Raw genomic sequence first — 22,561 nt, forward strand, 5'->3', positions numbered from 1 at the left:
CAGTTTTCATGTGCTGAACTGACTCTACTTTAGACAGACTAATTATTTTCATAATGGAAAAGGGTACAGGTGATGAAAAATGCTGATTTTTCTTTTTTTCATGTAAAAAATTAACTTCTTTGTCTTTTCAGAGAGTCAATTGAACTGAATGCTGTCATTAGGCTTAGTCATGACAAAAGTATTGGAATAAACTAAGCCCTAAGATTAGGTATTACACAAATTACAACAAATTGCTGACATGTCTGTCAAACTCAGGATAATACTTTGTCTTTGGGGACTGGGAATTGCTTGCCATTTTATTATTTCAAAGAGTGGTTTAAAAACATCCCTTTTCAAACTCTTCATCACTTGTCAAACGATTTCAGCCTACTGTTAGGATATTAGTGAGAGTCTGGACTTTAAGTGAAATGAATTACATGAATACTTTGGAACTTAAAAAACTTATATAGTTGCTAGCCTTTTACATAATTTTTAGTATTTGATATTTTTTTCTATTTAATGGCATGATTTCAACAAATGTAGTCAAGCATTAATTCAGCTGCCTATCAATTCTGTATATAAATATATAATCAATGCTTTTAGTATACTGCATTACCCACAAGACTTTTCTTAAGCCAGCATTTTGATCTGAAACAGATTTTATCCCATGTTGGTTTAAGTTGCTTTTTCTCAACATCTGTTTGGCAATAGTCAGAGACTGCAAGGAAACCTGTGTGTGTTTAGCCCCACAAGTACAGAACATGCAACATATGTTGCTTGGGTAAAAAAAAAAAAACACAACCCAGACCTGACAAAGTCAATATATGTTATTGGAAAACTTCTTTCGATATAATACTTTGAGTTATCAGGAAAGTGGCAGCTGCTTAGCTTGCAATTTCTCTTCTACCTGTTACTCAGCATGACATTAATTTAATTTTCTGTTTACTGCTTAGATCAGACTTGGTAATGGTAAAGGATTTTGCTAACTGTCCTGAGAAAGGAACTGGGAGGAAAAAAAACTGTTTAAAAGACACAGAGTTACCAATCATATTGTCCAAGTAGACATCACCTCAGTGTGCTTGCAAGTCTGGAGTGGGAGCTATTCACCCCAATGGGGGTGAAATCTACTTGTGGTCAAATGAAGCTTTGAGGATTGGGACCCTCTGGGCTTCTAAAGGGGTGGCAGAAGTGCAACAGTGGACTTGTGTTTGCTTTCTGGAGATTTGTGGATTCTGTGTGAGTTGAATGAAGCCTGTCTACCAATCCATGTTAGGAGTGGAGGATCATTGCTGCCCAGGGAAGGGGTTTAGTCCCCGTCCCTGGAGGGATGGGAAAGGTGTGTGGATGTCTTGGAAGTGCTGGGTTAGTGTTCTTGTCCAGCTTCTCCACTGGAGGCTCTTGGTGGGAGCCGGTGTGCAGCTCCTCTGTCAGGCCCATTCTGGCTGTCTACATCAGCCAGGTCCATGATAAGCATTTTTCCCAGCAGACACACTAGAAATCATTAGGTAAGAAAACTCAGCGTTGGCTTTTATTCCTTCAACTTTGCACCTTGCTTCCTGTGAAATGTCAATGTTACAGAATTTCCGTGCAATTTAGCACGGTTGTAATTACTGGTCTTGGCCACGTTCCTAATCAATGATACAGCCTAAGTAAACATTATCTCTGTAAGCCTTTCTGAACACTTCCCCCCGCCCCCTGCAGGGAGGTGCTTGCAATGGTGACAGGAAAAAGTTGAAATCAGTTTACTCCTGATGTTTCAGGGGTTTCAAGAGGTGTTATGAGAGGTGCCTGAAAGAGAAGGAGTTGTCACCAAAAAACTTAGAATTTTTCTTCATCCTGCATGTTGCATTTTACTTGCTGACAAAAATTGGCACAAATACTGTTAATAGGACTCAATCAGTAAATCTAATGATTTAGCGGTATGAATACTAGATTTGCTCAGATAAATATTTATGACATAACCTGCTCCATAATACAGAAGATTCAGAACTGGTAAAACCAGACATAATTCTGCAAACATCACTGGGCTGATAGGAATCCAGTAATTGTATCTGTCTGTGCCATGAATATGACTTCTCCCAGTTTTCTTTCTTTCTTCTTTATGTCCTTATGAAAAGGACATAAATCCCACACCCAAAAGAGACCAGGTGGAAGTTGAAACACAAAATACTTTGGGCACTGTTTAAATTTATATCCATAACCAGCAGAACTTACCAGGACAAAACAGATGGATAAAGCTGGTAAAACTGATAGGCTGAAAGCAGGTTGTCTCCTGGGACAGCTGGGTTGAGACTCCATGGCAAGACTGAGTTCTCCAAGCCCTTTTAGAGAGATTGTGTCAAGAGGGCAGAGCTGGAGGGTCGTCTCTGCTTTGAGTCCGCACCGTGCTCCCTGAGGAATGTGTCTGCAGCTCCAAAGCACAATCATTAGCCTAGCAAAGGTCCTGTTTTCAAAAGTGATGAATGCTTTTAGATGTGAAAGTCTCTACAGTTTATTATAAATGCTGAAGGTCGTAAGAGTCAGACTTTCAAAAATACAGAAACGCCCAGTAATTTCGCTAAGTGCGCTGTTGAGTTCTCAAAAGGAAATTTGCAATTAAAAATTTCACAATTCTCACTGAAATCTGACTTTTTAAAGCTACTTTTTAAAATAGCATTTAGACTTCTAATATCACAAAAGTGCTTTTGAAAATTCAGCTGGTTTTTCCTTCTTACTCTGTATAAAAAGGGGGATGCTAAAGAAGTGTATTTTTATTCTGTTGCTACATATCTGACAGATTCAGAGTAAAATGGTAAACATTTGAGTTTTGTGCAACTGAGCTTTGAGTTTTTTCAATTAAGATTTGAGTTTAATATTATTAACAAAATCTAAAGGGACAGGGCAATAAAAACACAAAAAGTAGCAGAAATGCAATCTTATCAAAGACCTCTGAGATAATAATTATCACTATTATCCAATTTGGCATCTTTTTCTTAAAAAATATATATTGCATTGCATCTTTAATTTCTTTATTGAGCATTTCAGTAGGGGAAGTATGAAAAACGGTGGTTTTATTTTATAAGAAATTGTTTCAGTTGGGTTGCTCCAAAACCAGGTAAAAATGAAACTATCCTAGTTTATTTGGAGAATGTGGGGTATCATATTTTTTTACGGTTGTAATTTTGGGTTTGACTTTTGCAAATTAAATGGATAAACAAAGATTCATGTTGAATAGTAAGAATTAAAAAAAAGGCAGTTGTGTAGATGTCAGTGATAACTCTAGCTATACATTGTTTGTCAGATCAAACAATTCACTCTGGTGTTTTTAAAATTTTTGTAGCCTTATTCTGCTTTACTCAATAATTTCTCTCAGCAATCATACGTCTTGATTACTATTAGATTCACAGTTTCTTGGATACATTTTTCCATTATTAAAACTGGGAGGGGGCACAGAGAAAAGAGTCTTTGCTTTGGTCTCCAACCAGTCTGTAAAGCGGCTCCTACATTTCACCTCTGGTTTTTATCCTGTATGTTCTCACTCAAATGCTTTCTTCACTATCATTTTTTCCCCTCCTCAAGCAATAGGGAGGTTTAAATCCCTTTGTAATACCTGTAGTTGTAACTAACTGTCCTTTAGAGACATATCTGTTCCTTATTCCAGCGGGTAATATCACCTGCAGAATCTCCCAAATCCATCTCTGGCAAGAATTGATTTGTCATTGGTGCCTGTTGCCAGCCATAACTTCAGCTTAGTTCTTCAAAGGGCTTGGAAGGGCAGGCAGCAACAGCTCTCCTGTGCAATCATGGCCGAAAAACAAAAGTGCCTGTGCAGTGAGAAAAGGAGCTTGCTTGTTATTTTCTTTAAGTGAAGTGAGAAACTTCCATACGCAACTGTTTCTTGTCCCTGATCAGTTGTAACCAGTACTGTTAAAACCTTGGAGCTTCAAACCTTTTCTTCAGGTTTGTGAGAAACGCGTATCTGAGGAGCAAAGAGAGCTTAGAACTTCTTGGAAAGTTTGAATTCTGGAGGTTTGGACTGAATTAAATTTACAGACAAATTGTCTTTGTCCCAGGAATGAGAAATCACAGCAGGAGCAGAGCCTTTCCTTCTAAGGGAGGGGGATGTGTGGAGAGAAAGGAGGGCTCCGGTGACTGCTGCCCTTGGGAAAGACCCGTTTGTCCCTATTCCTGTTAACAGTTATTATTAATTAGCAACTCCCTCTGACCACCCCAGGGCTGCTGGCAGCAGTCTGCTGACCTAGGCTGCTCTCATTTCACTTATGGTCAGATCAGTTGTCTTTGTGTCCCTTGTACACAACTGAATTCTGGTTTTTGTCATGCCAGCAGCTGAAAAATGCTCTGCAAAAAGCAAATCTCAATGGAAACTTGTCCTTTCCCTCCTATATGTTAGTCTCAGATATTTATTGTATTGTATATACAAGTATTAAATCTAGTTAGGCTGAGTCTGAAGTCATGCCTGCTGCATCTTTAGAAATGGATGTTGGTGTGTTCCTGGGTAACCAGCAGCTAAGTGAGCTCAATAGATTTATTTCATTCCCACACTGTGGAATCACTTGGGATTCTCTTCATTCACATGATAATTTTGAATGTGTATTTATAAGTACAAAGGCCCCTTTGAAAGGAGATAAGAGTAATGTCAAACATGACTTATCCTCCTGCTACCTGCCCAGCAGAGAATGGCTCTGAGAACATGGGGAGGTGTCTTTTGTGGAACAAAGATGCCCTGTGATACCCAAGTGGTATCTGTGGAACAATGACTTGATAAATTTAGGCTTCAGATACCCACTTACGTCAAATATTATTTCTTTTTGTACCAAAAAAATAGGCTATATCTGTACTTCAGAGGTGTTAAGAGGAAAGCTTATCTGTTTTATAGGTTTCTTTGGTTTCATTCAGTTGTGGTTTTTTTATTTGCCAAACATAGCTCTTTCATTTGTTTTGTTTTCTGTAGATGAAAGAAGGAAGCATTATATTGATATAATACTTGACAAAGAGGTGCAATTTTGATCCTGTTAGGGTCAGTTACAGATATACTTATAATATTCCGCTTCTTTGTTGAAGAAATGTCTTAGCTTATGGTTTACTTAACATTGAAAGGACATGTTTCATGTTTCAAGTCCACCATGTATTTCATTGAGAACAGTTTTTCCTCTTGGTTTTTTTTGTTTTGCTTTGGTTTTGTTTTTTTTTAATGGCAACCATAAACATTTATTGATTTTGGGGTTTTTTTAGATGTTTGATTTGGGAAATCATTTGCAGTGCAGTCTGATTTTTATGTATCATTTTTATGTATGATTTTAACTGTATCCTTAGTAAATGAAGTACACAGTGAGGCCTTAAAATAATTTTCCTAAGTGATATCTGTGTGATTTCCTGAGCAACAAGTATTATATGGTAATGAATTAGAATCAATAAGCTGAATTATGCCTGCTCAGCGTAATAAGTGATAAGTTCCTTGACAAATTTCCTTATGTATCACAGCTCACACGAGTGGCTTTGGTCTTACTGCTCCTTTTTCAAAACCAACATACATTTTTCTGCTGGGGAACATGGAAAGGAAAGCTCAGATTTATCTTTAAAGACAGGAAATGAATTTAATTTTGTGTTTCACATGTAAGAAAGTAAAATAGAGATTGCCAAACCCCAGAGACCTTCTCTGAAAAGAGAAGAGGCAGAAGGCAGATTTGTGTCTTGTATTTGATGTCCTATGTAAACATCATATGTTATCAGTGAGAAAAGTGGGAATGAGCTTTTGGAGTATTTTCTTATAAACATCAAATTCCAGGAAATGTATTTTATGGAACAACTGTGTGTATATATCTATATAGATATAGATATATACATATAGATATAAATACAAATAGATAAGCTAATTTAGAATTTTGGAAGATTATATGTATTTATTCCATAAATCTGTGGTTTTGGTGCTAGAGTGTCTGTTTCAATGAACCATTTACAAGCTCAGGATGCAAATCTGGGAGGGGAAGATGGGAGACAGCTCAGTACTGCTGAGAGGTTACATAGGACACAGGGGACCAAGGGTCACAGTCCTGTTCTGCATGAAGGGAACAGGATCTGACAGTGAACTTTTCCTGTTGGGGTGCTTTCCTACCCAGCATGTTGGTGCAGTGCCTCATGTTTTCTATGAGAACGTGACACCAGTTTTTTGATAGCTTATAAAGTACAAATGAATTTTGCTCCGATCACTTGTTTTTGAACTGCACAATCTTACTTATTTTAAAATTAAAGATTACCTTGCTGAAATTGCCTCACACTTCTCATAGCAGAAGTATGGTTAGGGTTTAGAGAGACAACCAATTTCCATGGCTATTAGCTATCTACATCTTTACTGCTGGAAGTGTGGGGCAATTTAGAGGCAATTAGGACAGCAATTCTGAGGCAACAAGTACTACTTTTCCTAATACATGATGAAATGAGCTGTGCCAGCATGGGTGAGGGAGCAATTTGCTTTTTAAAGGTCTAACATTCCTCCTTCCTGCCTGCTTGGGGTAACAGAGGGATCGGGGAGGGACTGATGGTGCCTTGAATCCTCCTGTTAGCTGGGCTGCCCCAGGACATCTGGCTCTCCTCTTTGCTGTGGGTGTCTGATGCTGTTCAGAAAACTCAGATTTTCAAGGGATCCATTTCTGTTTCAGCATGACAAACTAGAATAGGTGGTGAAACATCTATGGATTTTAAGAATCCATACATTTTAAGAAACTTTTGGTGAGTGGTAGGCCCTTTGTTTGACTTTACCTGAAAAACAGAAATGCTTGACTAGATATTTCTCAGCAATCTTGATGCTAATGCTGGCTAAAAGGCAGCAGTTAGAGGCTAAAGAGGTCTCTACGTTGCCATCTATCATTTTATAGATTTAACCAAACCACATTTTTCCTAACAGAAAAAATCTGAAGGACAAAAAACACACAGCCTGCTGAGATGACAACCAGATTTCCTTTTAGACCAGTTGCTTCCACTTGGGAAATACCACAGGATGCAGAAATTGGACAGAGTTGCCCTTCACTGTCCAGTCCTTGCAACTCAATACAAGGAGAATCAGCAATTTTGGCTGGTGGTCCCAGGCACATGCTTATAATGATACTGAGGAATAAACTTTCCAGAACAACCCCCTTTGATGTAATTAGTAGTTCTTGTTACACGGACTATCTCCTAATTGCCTGAACTACTGCAGGAATTTGGTCTTGCTGAGTTGACAGTGCTGTCTCTCTACTTCCCAGCGATCCAGTGGCTGTGTCCTCAAAGGAGATGGTGCCATAGGGCATTGCAAAGAGATCTTAAAACTTCCAAAGCACCAAACACGGGCAGATTCCTGTTTAGGATTCATCTCTCATCAGCAGTGTAAAACTCTGTTGGTACTCTTGAGATCCAGCATTTGAGTGGAGTGCTGCAATTCCATGGTATGCACTGCAACAATTAGCAATTAGTTTCCTGCCTGTACACATAAATCAAATTAACAAAGCCTTGAGGGAAAGGAGTTTTCTCAGCCCTTTTTGGTGGTGCTTTGACATCCCGTTCCCTGCCGTCGGCACCTATGACAGCTATTTACTAGAAGCCTGCTAATAAGTTGGACTGCTCCTGAATTTAACCGGGAGCAGCAGGGCTGCAATTTGTTGTGCTGTAATAAGTTATTGTTCATGCAGCATTTGTAGCTGAAGGTTGCTAAGGAGCATTGCTTGGGATCGATCAGGGATAATGAAATTGATATTGTCTGAATAATAATCAATTTTAATAATAGTATTCTACAATAGTCTTGCATTAAGGTGCTTCTGTTCTCGGTTCAATTCTCTTTAAAAGCTGATGAGTTTCTGAAGTGTAGGAGCTACCACACTGAAACAAATACGGAATGTATTGAAAAGTTAGGGGTTTCCCTTGTAATATTGGGACTTGTGTAATGTTAGACTTTTCAAAATTAAACAAGTTGGATTTTTTAAATTTCTAGAGTACTGATTATGGAAAAGAAGTTAAATAATGCCTCCTGCTCTGTGTGTATGTCTGATTTTTCTCAGTCTCAATGATGAGTAATCTTTAAACGTGAGAGAAGTCTCATCCTTCCTATAAGCTGATGTTTCCTTTGAACACATGTAATTGCCACAAATTTACAAACACATGATTTCCTAATGAACTAGTTCCTGTCCAAGTTAAAATACTGACTCATAATGTGCTTGTTTTATGAGTATTTCTTCAAGGCTGAAAAGGTTGTAATTTTCCAGTTAGATGAAAATTTTCTCTATCAATTTTTTTTTTCTTTTAGAGAAATAAAAAAATTGAAAAGTGTATTGAAATGTCTCTGTCAAAACAGAGTGTTGGAATGGCTCAGAAGTGAAATTGTTTAGAAATCTTGTTTCTTGGAGACTTCATGATTTTTATTCCTAGTTGGGGTATTTCAGGTGTGTGTGCTGATGTTTCCCACCAAAGCAGTGTCTGTTCCTGGACCAACTCCATGTCTTTGTTTATCTTTGGGGAAAGTTTGTTACTGAACAGAATGGAGAAGATAACATTAACAGAAGTGAGCAGGTAGCATTTGAAGATCTTAGTCATTTTACCTTTTATAATGGGTGCTCAAACTCCGTTAGCCTGCAGGGTATTTAAGTGGCTTGTGTGAGGCTTCAGAGAGAAGGTCACTGTTGCTTTAGGGGTCAGGACCCCATCAAAGACTGACTTCTTTCCGGCAAATTTGAGAAATCTCTTCAGAGACGAGTTTGTGTGAATTGTAGTATTTTTGCTGAGATCTGGTTCTAGAGAAAAGAAGTTAGGGGATGGCTGAAGACTGCTGCAGTAATCCTCCCTTATAATACAGAATTGATGAAATGGCCAGAGTTTTGATGTTACCTTGGCTCAAGAATATAATACTGGTGTTATGCTCTAGGGAAATTTGAGCCTAGAGACTGGAGAAGCCCAGGACAGCTCCAGAATGTGAACGGGGGAGACAGCTGGAGGAAGGATCGATAGTTAGAAATATATAAGGAGTCCATGAAAATGTCAGTGTGCCTTCGGTGGAAATTGCTTTCTTTGTTCCAACAGGCCATCTGTGATTTAGCAGAGAGCTCAGATATTTACAGTTACAGTTGTGGCCGAGGCAGGAACATCTTCCCAGCGGTTCTGGAATCTGTTCCCTCTCCAAGGCTGCCTGAGCCAGCGCTGATGCAGTGCAGATTGAGAGCATTTAATTATTTAGATAGTTGGCTGAGTGCTATTTGCAAGCAAAAGGTGGTAGCACTTGGAAGTTGCTTGTTTTATGACCATTTGTTAGTAATAGTTATTGAATGCTTTTATTTTTAATAAGTGCTAACCCAGGTGATGGACCCTGTGATGTGCATTATTAAATGAATAGGCAAGCTTCAAAAAAGGCCGTATGGGTCATGAACAAAGTTTCTGTTCCCTGTCAACTATTTAGGGAACAAAGCAAGGAACTGAATTATTCATGATATAGTTAGTGCAAGGCAAATGGAACCTGCTGCTGTGTTGCTAGCAGTGCAAATAGTGACCTAAAATATACAAATGGTCTTCTGCAGCATCATGCTTGTTTTTCTTTACTAATATTTCCAGAAACTATTTAAGAAAATTAAATCCTGTGTCAACAAAAAAGTTACATCTGCGTGATTCCTCAGGATCCTAGCACAGATCCTGTGGGGGATTTTGTTTCTGAATTATTCAGTTTATGTGCTAAGAAGATAGATAAGACATGATGTTAATACCAGTATTTGTTTTGCTCTCGTGGAAAACTTTTTTCTTTTCTTTTTTTTTTTTTAATTAAATAATTTTGTGAAGTCTTTCCTACAGACAGAAATATATATGTAGAACTGTCCATTTATATATGGGGGTTTGTGCCTAGGTGAATACGTAGATGTAATTTTGGATAATAGCTGAAGTTCTGTCATTTACACAGCACTTCTCAAAGCTGTCATATGTTGTAGTGCTCAGTACCACTTCTGCCTGTGGTTATGGCTGAAACCTGAATACCTTCTAGTCCCAGGGCCAGAAGTACTTCTTGTATTCATAGTTCTTTTGAAGCTGTTGGAACTCAGAGTACTGTGATGACTGTTAAAAATGCCCAGAGAGTTATTAATGACACAGTTCTGCATTAAAAGAGGGACCTTTACACTTAATATAGTTACTTCTTTAGCATTTGGCCAGAAATACAGCTTGGGGGGCTTATCTCATTCATATTGACATAAATATTACATAGAATGTAAGATTAAATTAGTTGATTACAGTGCAGAAGTATCTCCACATGAAAATAGATACTCAGACTTCCTAGTCTGGTGTGGTAAAAAACTACAACAAGAATCAAGCATTAAATTACAAGTGAAAGTATACAGCACAGAACAGGTGGAGAATGGAACCGATTTCATTATAACTTTGTTTTGTTGTTGGATGTTCTTTAGCCAGACTGTCATCGTAGGGTTCAACACAAGGCAAAATATGTCTGTGGCATAGAAGAAGTCAGGTGAGGTGATCTAGTGATTTCTTTCTAAAGTCTTTTTTCCAATCTCTGTGTTTCATCAGTCTTTTCAAATCTTGTATTGAAGCATACTGAGATCGATCAAATTTGTTACTTGTACTGAAAAGATCTTGGAGTACAAGTTTGAAACCAGTAGTTCTTTGGATGTGAAATGAGTTCCTCACAAGGCAGTGCTGTTCGTTCTCTTTATTAATAATAATATGAGGACATTATGGAAAATTTTCCTACTTTCAGATACAATCCCAGAATATGGATCCCTTTTTTTTTTTTTTAAATCCTCAAATTAATATGAAATTTTTTGAAATGGGATTTTTTTCTTTTTTTAACAAACAAGGTAACTCTGTATTTTTGACCCCATTGTAAAATTGCCATTGGCACCTGTGAGCTGAGATGTGTATAGCCTGCACACGTAGCCACCCATCCCACTGCCTGCATGTGGGTTTCTGGCAGAGAACAAAGCAGTTCTTAAAATACATTTCAGAGTCTCAAGGCTGCACTGATGCCTCTGCCTCTTGTCAGCTGTGGTCAGGTGAGATCAGATTCTGCAGTTCTTCCTTAGTTAGGTTCTAAAAAAAAGACAGTGATAATTATATCTGATACAGGCTGCCAGCATTAACTCCTGAATTTTTGGAATTTTCCTTTATTCTTCAGCTGTTTTAGCTAGGATGCCTGAGAGGGCTTGATATTAATATTCTGTTCTGATTAACAAAGCAAACTAGAACAGAGGGTTTGGGCTCTGGTGCCTGCAGGAGTCAGGACAGAGCCCAGAGCCAGGCACTGACATGAGACCGCTGGAAGGCATGGGGAGCTGTTTGTGGCACTGCCACACCAGCTGGGCATTATCTGGGATTTGCAGTTCTCCACTGGCAAAACTTTTTATTTTTTAGAAACAGACTCTGTTAAAACAAGAATCATTTGGTATTATTTTAGAAATACAAAGCTTAATAAATTAAATCCTCCTTTAGTCTTATGGCTTTGGAAATTGGTTTTACATGCTTTCCTTGTGTCCTGTCTGGATTAGTCTAACTCCCTTTTCCCAGTTCTTGCCAGTGCTACCACAGCCATGTACAGATCACTCACAGTGGCTTCCTGAGGATGAATGAGGATTATGAAGGTTTGAGTCTCTCTTCTGTCTCTCTCCTTTCCTCCTGACTCAGTAGGTCTTGAAGTTCAAAAGGTTTTGCTGTGTGGGAAATAGTTAATTGGATCAAGATGAGTCATACCTGGGATTAAATGCTGCTGGTAGGATTGGATCCCTCCCCCTTAGTTAACATAATTAAGACTGACATTAAAGATCAAATTATCCTGTACCAAATTAGAGCTTCAGGTAAGTGAGGAACTCTTTAGTGACATTTCTGCCCAGCGCTGTCCCTGCCTTGCTAAGGAGGCTTTGGGGTCCTGCCAGAGGAGCCTCGAGGTGCCCTGGTGCTCCAGAGCTCTGGGTCTAGTTTGTGGAAAGCTCCTCCTTGCCCAGATAACTCCCCAACATTGTGAAAACTGGTCATTTCCCAGATCACTTTGGGGGAATTTTTCTAGCAGGACTGTGGAATTGCATGTGTCCAGTCCAAATGCCTTGGTGCTTGGCTCTCTTTCCTCAGTGACATTTCCTGGGCTGCCTCGGGGAAATCCCTGGGTCCTTCCAGGGCATCCCAGCTGAGCTGAGTCTGCTCCTCCCAGCAAAGGGTGTGATGCCACCAGCATCTTCTGACTTCTGAGGGACTTCATGAGCTGCCTCATGTGCTTGGTTTCTACAAAACAGCCAACTCTCTTTGAGATCTGGTCCCATTTGCATCGTCTCAGACAAGAGCAGCTGACGTTCCTGAAACACCTGATAGCATAGAAGGGTATTCTTTAAAGGTTTCTTTACACACTTACTCTGAATTTATATTACCCTCCAAGGAATTCAGAGTGTTTGCATTGAAATATGGCTACTGAATAATCCAGTCTACGCTGAAAGAATTAACTTCAACATAAGGTTATATACTGGATCTTTTGGAGCATAAAGGCATTTTAACACCTTTTATTCATTGTGTGTTAGACACTGGTTTCTGGCTGCATTATATTATGTGACTCTTAGTTCAACAGAGATAGAAAACAGATTTATCTGAAGATGAGTCTTAAGTATTTGTTATGTGCTGTTGTGCCACTCATGAAGAGTGACTTCAAGATGAGAATGGTGTTATTCCATCAGTAATTCAAGATCTATTACCCTGAAGGAAAAATAGTTTCTAGGATGAGAGGAAAGTAATTTTACACATAGAGGGATGGTAATAATTGCCATAAGGCTCGCTGTAGCTCTACACAAATAGTCCCAGTTTCTTATGCCAGAATGTGATACAGGATGTAAATAATGGCTCATAAACCCAGTAAAAAGATAACTTAAAAGAAAAAGTGTGACCTTAGCAAGAATTACAGGGCAGCTATTCCAGAAGCAACAAAAGTATATTGTTGTACTGTTTGTAATCCTTTAAAGAGATGACTGAGAGTAATGGGAAATTAGTGTTCTTTGCTAGGTTCAGCTCCAGCTACAGGATGCATCTTTATGTTTTTTGGTATTACAAACAAGATATTAACTTCTCAGCTGTGAGTGCTATTAAAGTTTGCCAGAAAAAGCTCTTCTTTTTCTTTGCCCCCCCATGTTTGAAATCATGGAAACATTAGTGTGTGTCTAAGCTTTGTTAGTTATTAATTTTGCTGAGAGGGAGCTAATTGAGCTCTATTAACATGTTTTGGAGGCAGTATTTAAACTGCCCTGGGAATATTTGACAATACACAGTAAAATCAAATGTTTTCTAGTTACAGTATTATTTGAGCACTAACTTTGAGAGAGACCATATTCTACTAGTTACAGAAAACTAGATATGGAACATTAAAGTGAGAACTTGCTTACAGGTAATTATGTGGCTCTGCTTGGAGGAAAACTTCATGGAGAAGTCCTTATTTGATCTCTGAGGCAATATAATAAAGTTTTCAGTTGCTTTTCTCTGTTTACCAGAAAAATTTCAGACCCACTGGAAGTATTGTCTCTCACCAGTCTTGAATACATGCAAACGTTAAAGTATAGCTTCACAAAATTGTTATCTCTACACTCCAAAGTCTGAATTTTCAGAGAAGGCTTAATTATTTAGGGAAAGTGAAGAGTGAATGAGGACAAGAAAGGCTCCTGGTTGGTATTCATTTTGAATGCCTTTCAGAATGTGTATTCTATAGTAATGTTTAGATTTCATCAAATTCATTGTCTTTCTTTTATTTTTCCTTTAAAAAAATAACTAAACAAAAGATAGGATGAATTGTTACATGCACATTATTATGCACTGGGAATCAGAAATGTCTAGTTTAATGCTGTTTGAACCCTTCTTTAAAAAAAAAAAATCTGATATATTAAATTGCTGAAGTTCAAGTTAAGACTGAATATTCATAGTTGTATCAGAGACTGCAAACCCCCTAGAACTTACTGCTTATGCCATTTAAAAATGATTGGGCACTTCAGTTTAATTTGCTTGAAGGTGAAGAGCTTATAAGACGTATTTGAACCCAGAAATAATTCTGACAGCTAATTTTTACATGCATGAAAAAGAAGTTTTATAGTGGAAACCTTGACTTTTAGTGCTGTAGAGCTGTCATAAAGGCTCTAATGATTTCTTACTTAATTATGCATCTGAACACTTAGGCTGATACACATCCACTACCCTTTGGAGATTGACATCCAAGTGCCGAATACTGGATGCACTTTTTGGCTGTGAAACCTGCTTTACTTTACTTCTCAGGCTGCTGGGATCTAGGAGGTAGATTCTACCCTTGTTAGTATTTTACATGTAATTTAGGCTTCCCCACACACCTCCTTAATTTATAAATAAATAGCAAAACCACATTAGACCTTGTTTGCTGATTGTGTAAAATACTCTGGGGCAACTGTTAGGAAAAGCCTTTCTGTAATTGTAGCAATATCCTCTGTATGTCCATCAGTGTGGTAGTTGAGTGGATCCCAAAATGGTTTTGCAGCCCTGGGGATCCACAGTGTGTTATTGAGGGGGAAGAGAGGAGTTGGACCTTTCAACCAGGTATCGCCCTCTTAGATGGCAGGAGAGCAGTGCTGGACTGCAGAGATGCTGCAGCAGCCAGAGTTGCCCTCCACGTGCCTCTTCTGGGAAAGGAATGTCCTAGGCTGACCTGAGAAACAAAAAGTCTGTCCAGATAGGACAGGGCAGGCTCATCTCTGACTGGTTGTGGAAACAAAATGGTAAAGGAGTCATTAGTAGAAAGTGCCTTGTTCTTACCTGTTTTTTTATCAAACCTGTTGGTTTAATAGTTAAGGAGTGTGAAATCAAAAAGGTTCCATCATCCAAGTGCTTCAGGCGCGTTTTTGAAAGATTGTTACCCTTTGGGTACAGTTAATTCCATTTTAAATATGTTTATTTTCACTTAGAAAGTTCAGCTAGAGTTTGGATTGCTTTCCTGCTGAAGATAATTTGATTTCTGATTGCTGCAGTTTAGAAGTACATAGATAGAAGGAAAAATTCTTCCATAAAAGCTGCACTGTATGTAAATCATCCTGTTCAGGCAAGGAGTTTGGTGCTAAGTTACCACTTATGTCTTAAGAGTGAATGATTTATGGGTTTGATATAATATTTTAGAATTCTACTTAGAATGCCTGTCTTTTAATAGCTCACGTGTCATCCAGCCGGCACATATCTGTCTGTGTGTGAAAGTCAATGTTAAAGTTAAAAGGGCTTAATGAAAATTGAATTTTGAGAAGCATGTGGTGACACTGCTATTTTTTGTGTCTGACATGCTAAAACTGATCTGAGTTCTCACTGGGTTGGCAGAAATGTCAGTCTCAGACTACTCTGAACCTGTTTGGGTTTGATGCATTATTTGCTGATGCCGTTTCCTTGTTTACATAAGTGGATTCTCACGGCTTGGTGCTCCAGGTATTGGACTCCTGAAAACCACCTGCATCTGCTGAGGTATTGAGACTAAAGCTCTGGAGGCTGGCCAGGTTTCTGCAGTGCTTTTGCTTACGTGGTTGATAGAAACATCTGGCAGCGCAGATGTTGAGTTCTAGAGAGCCATAATTATTTTGAGAGCAGGGAGAAGTTGTCACGCGTAGTTATTATCATGCTACTATCACAGGTATTAGTATCAAAGAGATCATTTTGTTCTTTGCTGACAGCATATGTTTTCTCAGCTTTGGAGATGTGCAGTTTTGGTGCCATGGAATATGCAGATTAAAAATTATCTTGTTTTTTTTCAAGCAGTTTGAAGGTTAAAAAAGACTAAAGAGACTGTAAAGGCAAAATATTTTGTTTCTTCAGAATTCCAGTTTCCCTGCAATTGTAATTGCTGCCAAAATATGTTTCACACTGTGCCCTGGAGGGCCCTTATAAATAAGGGGGATGAGGGAATAAGGGAAGGGCCTTAGCTCTCTGTGTCTCAGGTATTGGGGTTTTGATTTTGCTTTGGTTTGGGGGTTTTTTAGGTTGCTTGTTAGTTTGTGTTTTAAAACCTCTGACTCATTTTCAGGCACAAAATTATTGGGAGGAATAAGACAGCTGAGATGTTGGGAATTTTTGAATTTACAGAGATATTAAAGAACAAATATTTGAATCTCTCCTAAGGGAAAGATTTCAACTCTGTTAATAGAATAATTCTGGGAAGTTTAATTCAGCTGGCCAACTTGATATCAGGAATTAATTTCAATTTTTATAAGATACACCTTTCACTGAAACAGGTAAAAATTGTTACTTCTTGATTTTTTTTTTTTTTTTTTACAGCAAATACTGTTTTCATCTAAAAGCTTTGTATTTGGACATGTACACACGTGGAACCGAGTATCTTATTAGATTTCTCAAGTCTAGTTTAATGCATTGTAATCTTTTAACATTGTCTTCAAAACTTATGCTTGAAGCAATGATATTTAAAAATTTCTTAGACAACTCGAGTTCCTAATGTGGCTAGAAACAAAAGCCTACAGAGGTGAAATCAAACAAACTTAAAAATCTTTGCACTATTTAGGACAAGTTTTTTCTTATCTTATACTTGCATGAGGGGTGAAAAGAATTTGAGAAAGTGGGACCAAATATGAGTAGGGCTAAGAATGTGAAGTACCATAAAGTTCTCCTAATGTCTTATTCTGCACAGTCTGAATCTGAAATCAGTAGTAAAAGCAATTTTATAATAATCTGCATTTATTCAAATTGGTGCTTTTTTTCTTTAAAACATGACTTTAATCATATCTGACTAAAAATGAGTGTTCTTTGTTTGAGCATCTGAAGTTACTTAAAAGCGTGTTGATATTTTCCAAACTTACCGGCTTTCCTATCCATGCAGCTCTTCAAGTGCTCAGGTACCCAAGAGTAAAGTGAGATCATGAGCAGGTCATCATTTAGCTATTTCTCACGTTGTCTTATTGTGCTGTCCAGACCTCTATACTTTAAACTTGCTTTTGTCCTCTGCTTACATTTGCATTTTAAGCTGTGTTTAGTCCCAGAAGAGCACAGCGAGCTGTGGACTGTGCTTGACAACCACCCAAATAATGGAATGCCCTTTGTCGTCTGGGATGAACCTTAGATTTAATTTGGCTTTTTACCTGTTTTACCACCTAAGCAGTGCTCCAAACCCTCTGTGGTTCCTTGCTTTTCCATAGTAGTGCCTGTACATTGCTCTGCTTTCTGGTGGCTTTGTGCTCCTCACGTCGTCGTTCCCTCCTTCGCACACCGACAGCGTCCGAGTTTCCCAGGGTGAGTCGTTACCTGGCTTTGATGGAAGCACTTTATTATTTCACGAGGTGTTGCATAGGAATGGTCACCCTGAGACACATATTTTGTAACTTTTCTGATACAGTTTGTTGATGCAACAAGCTCAAAGCGATTTAGCATCGTTTTCTGCCCTCTGGTTTTACTGCTGCTGGATGAAAAGGCCTGTTTAGTTTTATTCTCCTTTTTATGTTTGTTGAGCACCGTGTCTTTGAACTGTACTTACACAGTGCACTAGGTCAGTTTTTAGTTTCAGATGCTCCTCGTGTCCAGGGTTCACTGGTGTAGCTGCATCAGTGAACCCTGGACAAAAATTTAGGTAGTTTTTACATTTTTTCCCTGTGATTGTTTAACTGCATGTAATAAAGGGAATTCCCATGCCACCTCACCAGCTGACATGTCATCACCATCCTGTGACAATTTTCATGCCCTGGTCCATTCCAGGCATTCTCTACCAGCTTTTTTTTTCTGGAAAATGTGCTGGCCCTTCTTATTCCCTTCCATAATAAAATCATAATTTGTGATCCTGGCTTTCCTGCAGGATATCTACATATCCATATGAGGAACTGTGCAACTGAGAAAATCTGATTTAGAAAAGAACTGGAACTCATCAGAGTTTTCGTTCTGGAATTGCACTTACTGTCTTACCAACATTTTTCAAAATACAGTAGGAGCTCCTTCTTTGCAAACTTTTTTGTGTATGCCAGAGACTATTTGAGAGCTCTTTTTAAAGACTAGATTTTGCCGGCCTTGCTGCAGTAGGTCTGCAAATTTATCAGTTGGCCTCCCTCAGGGGTATAATTGCCAGATGCTCTGTGATGCTCATTAAACTGGAATCAACATCCTTATAAAATCTATAAAGATGGACTGCAATACTGCTACTTCAAGTAGGTAAACAAACCCTATTGTCAGCACTTAGAACTGCAGTGGCTGTAACATGGCACAGCAGCCATGTCCTATTGCAGTGGGCTTCTATGGAAAAAAAATAGGACTAGTGAGGACAAATGAAGTTTTCCAAATGCTAACAATATTTTTGCCTACTTATGTACTCATAACACTTCATACTTATATCACATTGATGGTGCAGAATACTCCATTTGAGAAAATATGAACTTATATTTTCAACAGCAGTAATATATTGAATAAAATGGTATGAGCATTAATCTTGGCATTATATCTAAGATAAACATAAGAGTACTATATATTATCCCTGTAATTTCTATTTCAGTTAAGGAAGGTGGGTTCTGAGAGTGGCCCTCTTCAAGCCAGTTTTTAAATTTTTTCTCATTTTAAAAATGTTCTGAATTCAGACAAAGAATGGGTAACAATTTAGCCTTGAATTATATTTTAAGCTTTAAGATTATGTAAATATGAAACACTTCTAAAATATTGTACTTTTCTACATGAGAAATTAAGAAGATATTGAAATGTGTATTTTGTAATTTATGCCCAATGATATGAAAGTTATGGACTCCAGCAACCCATAGGCCTGTTAATTAAAAACAACAGCAATAAGCAACAAGAAGGCAAGAAGATGAACAGTAGATGTTTTCAGCATCATTTTAGCTTTCACTGTTAAGACTGTGCAAATTAGTCCCACTTCTGAAGATCAATAAACTTCACAGAGCAGGCATGTAATTGAAACTGCCTCCTGTTCTGTGCCAATGCCAAATGCATCAGAGCATTCTGTGAGAATTCACAGTCAATAATTATGGCTCAGTTAATGGTTGTATTATGCCTTGAGGTGTTTCTGACTCTTCTGCAAAAAGAAAATAAGATTTTTTTTTTTTTTTGTCAGGCAAATGCATGTTTTTATTAACCACCTAAACACATCCTTCCTTCCTAAATGTTGCCTAGCTGCTCTTCACAATATTTTTATTAAAGTGGTCACAGCACCAAGCCTGACCTTGAGCTCAAGAAGCATTTGAATGATGCTCTTGGGCACAGGGTAGTCCTGTGCGGGACTAAGAGTGGGACTCTGTGATCTGTGTGGGTCCCTTCCAACTCTGCATATTCTGTGATTCTGTGATAAGGAGGTTTTGTCACTTGTATAATCCTGAATTTCTTTTCAATCACAAATTTTTTTCACGTTTGTCAAAGCTTTCAGAGCCAAAGCCAAACTTACCTACAGACTGGGTGCTGTTGGGAGCAGTGAGAGTTCATGTGTGTCTGCAGACACAGTCAGAAATGGTGTTAATGTCACTCTGAAATCAAGATGAATTTAACCTGCATTCAGCCTGGGAAGAAGGTGAATCTTAGGGCTTACGAGAATATTGATTGCTGAGAAAAACATGGGCACAGAAGCTCTTGCACTCCTGTGTTGAGCTGCCTGCAGATTCTCCCACATCAAGCACCTGCAGCAGGTGAAGCAGTGAGTTAATACCCTAAGGCTAGAGACAGGGTTCTGTAAAGACCTGGTCCATATAGCTGTTGCAATTATTTGTTTCCAGAACTTAGTTATTTCAGGCTTTATTAATGATACTAGTGTAGCTATTTCCCTCTACTTTGGCTTGAATTGCAGATCATGTAGAACCATAATTTAATACAGAACATTATTTAATGAAACAAAGTTTTTTATCACTGACTTATACTGGGCTATTCCTTTAATAAGTAGCTGTTCCCTTTTAAATTTGCAGGGATTAGTTTATTACTGCTGATTTTTGAAAAGGCAACAAATATATCTTCATATGCCTTTTGAATATGGGTCCAGCTTAAATTCAAACAGATTACTTAAAAAGAAGATGAGAGGTTATTTATTGCATATTCAACTCATGCAATGGAGCGGTGGGGAGTGTTACCTGCTCTGAGTTAGTGCTTGCTTGGGAGATTACCAGTAGAGTTCTTATTCATTTTGCCCAAAACTGGATTAAATTATCAAAAAGTGTACGATGGCAGATGGTGCGTAAAGGCACAAAACTTTTTATTGAAAAATAGAGATTTTTTGGTGTGTAACAGCATCTGTATTTAGGGAGAATGTGATTTTTTAAAGTATTTTCTTGAACGCACAAAGTCCAAGAGACTGCTTGTTTTGACAGAAGTAACCTTTATACACTAATTTAAAATTTTCTTTAAACTATTTCTTTTAATCAGTACACATCAGATTTTTATGGATTTCAGAGAGATTTGATTTTATTTTGTAGCTGATGAAGTAATTGCTAAACTACCTTTGGAGATCAGTAAATCTGAAAACTAGAAAACTCTTCTTTCACTTTCCTGCTTTTAGCCATATTGACATTATTCACTTAAAAACCAAAAGAAAACAAACCCTAACCAAAACAAACAAAAAACCCTCTTAGTTTAATGAATGAGCTGCATTCAGGTGAATAACTTGGAAAATTATCAGTAGAATATATGCATAATAATCAGTTGGTAAGCTGTCATTGTAATATGGAAATGTGAATTTTACATGGTATGGATAAAACCTGGGTAGGTTGTTGTATGCCCTCTCCCAATTTTAATCGTAACCTCTTTATGTATGTACATAAGATTATTGTTTTCTTCTGGTATTAGTTTTAATACCACTTTAAATAAGTAGACTTATTTAAATCTTCTTTTTATTTTTTTCAATGTCAAATCAGTGTTATTGAAGGTATTCAGGCTGCCGCCCTAGAAAATACCACCTCTATCAAAATTCCCTGAAATTATTATTCCAGTTAATGTCTTGTTTTCTCTGGAAGAACTTTTAATCACCAGGAGGGTTTTGGTAATTATTTTTCCCCTGCTTCTTGATTGACTTGTGTCTGGCTGATGGTTTTGTGAACTTCATGGGCAATGAAAGTCATTTTGTGCTGAATTGAGACAACCATGCTTTTTTTCCTAAATTCTTACATCACTCTCTGGTTACTCTGGAGTAATTATTAACATCTTTGATAGACTTTGTGAATTAAATGTGGGGTTTTGTTGGTTTTTCTTCTGCCTATTTGGGTTCAGGTGATGCTGAATTTAAATGAGGAGCACTGGAACTCACATCTGTTAAAATCGGAACAGACGCTGATTGTTCAGCTCCTCTTCAATCTCCCAGGTTTTGCAGTTGGAGTCTGGATTTAGCTGTAGTGTCAGATAGGAAGACACTAATTTCACCAACTCCAAGAATAAGTACTCTGTGTGTCAGAGCTCTGATGTGATTGACCTTGATTTCCAAGGGATTTTGAGAGCGAGGGGAAACAACGATTTTTCTGTTCAGGGAAAAGCTGATTGAAATGTTCAAGATTTACATTTTGGAGATGAAAAGAGGGTAACATCTTTTTAATAAAACTCAGCTGATATTTCCATTTCGGTTATTGACTGAAGTGAGACTTTTGGCCACCTCTTGGGTATGTACTGAGTGATTCACTAGCATTTTCTGATGGTATTAAATTTGCTAGATGGATAATTACTATCCAGTGGAACGATCACGGTGGAAATCTTCAAATGAAAGGAAGAAAACTTCTTTTTTTCTGATTGCAGGAAAAAAAAAAAAAAGGTGTTTAGCTGCAATTGTGTATCTGTGGTGGTGACATGCTGTCAGCACAGGTGTCATAAAAAATGAGGCCAAACCTGTCAGACACACACGTTGAGGATATATCTGCTTTTGAAACTATCAGTCTGGAGGAGACTGATAAGACAACCAAAAGTAATCTCAAGTTGAGAAAAGAGAGAATAGCAGGATTTAAGATGATAGGGGAGAGGCGAGGTAAACCAGAAAGGCTTGGGGATGACAGGTTTGTACTTTGTGTTAATAAATAACATCCCACCTAACACAGCATCGTCTGTGTCTGGTAATCCTGTAGTGGCATCCCAGGAGCCCAGGCTGTGCCTGTGTGGCCTTGTCTCTGTTGGTGACTTTTTGTTCTCCTGCTGCCTTGCTTTCTGGGGAAGGGAGATGTGGGTTGGGCCTTTGGGTCACCCCTGTTGCTGCTTCACCTTGAGTGAAGAGTCTCTGTCTTTTCAAAGGCAAGAAATGCTCAAGCAGAAGATACTCTGATTGTATCCTGACCAGGCAGTATTCTATCATGATGGTTAGGGAAACAAAACTGTTGTTGTTGTATCCTCATCTGCCTCTTAACTTGCTTCAGACCATAACACCAGCCCTGGAGCTGACTGGGACAGCGATGTATGTGACACCTGCCCTCCAGGTACCTATTGTGAGTTCATGGCACAGATGAGGATTCCTTAGGCTAGAAATCCTGTTAACAGAATTTCCTTGGCTGCTTCCTTGCAGATTCTAAACCTTCATAATGGCTTGGATGTGTAATGCTCACCTAAGGAATGTTTGGGGTTTTGGGCAGGGGGTCAGATTGTTTTGGTTTACTAATTGATTTCTATTTTTCTCCCTACTCTTTACTTCGTACTCAAAGTGTTTCTC

At 38.3% G+C, this 22,561-nt stretch overlaps 1 protein-coding gene across 1 annotated transcript in view; it reads left to right on the forward strand.

Moving 5' to 3' along the window:
- Nucleotides 1–22,561, forward strand: part of NAALADL2 (N-acetylated alpha-linked acidic dipeptidase like 2) — a 470,164-nt gene that overhangs the window by 229,478 nt on the left and 218,125 nt on the right.

This window comes from Chiroxiphia lanceolata, chromosome 10 (genome assembly GCF_009829145.1).
Source record: "Chiroxiphia lanceolata isolate bChiLan1 chromosome 10, bChiLan1.pri, whole genome shotgun sequence".
NCBI classification, from domain to species: Eukaryota; Metazoa; Chordata; class Aves; order Passeriformes; family Pipridae; genus Chiroxiphia; species Chiroxiphia lanceolata.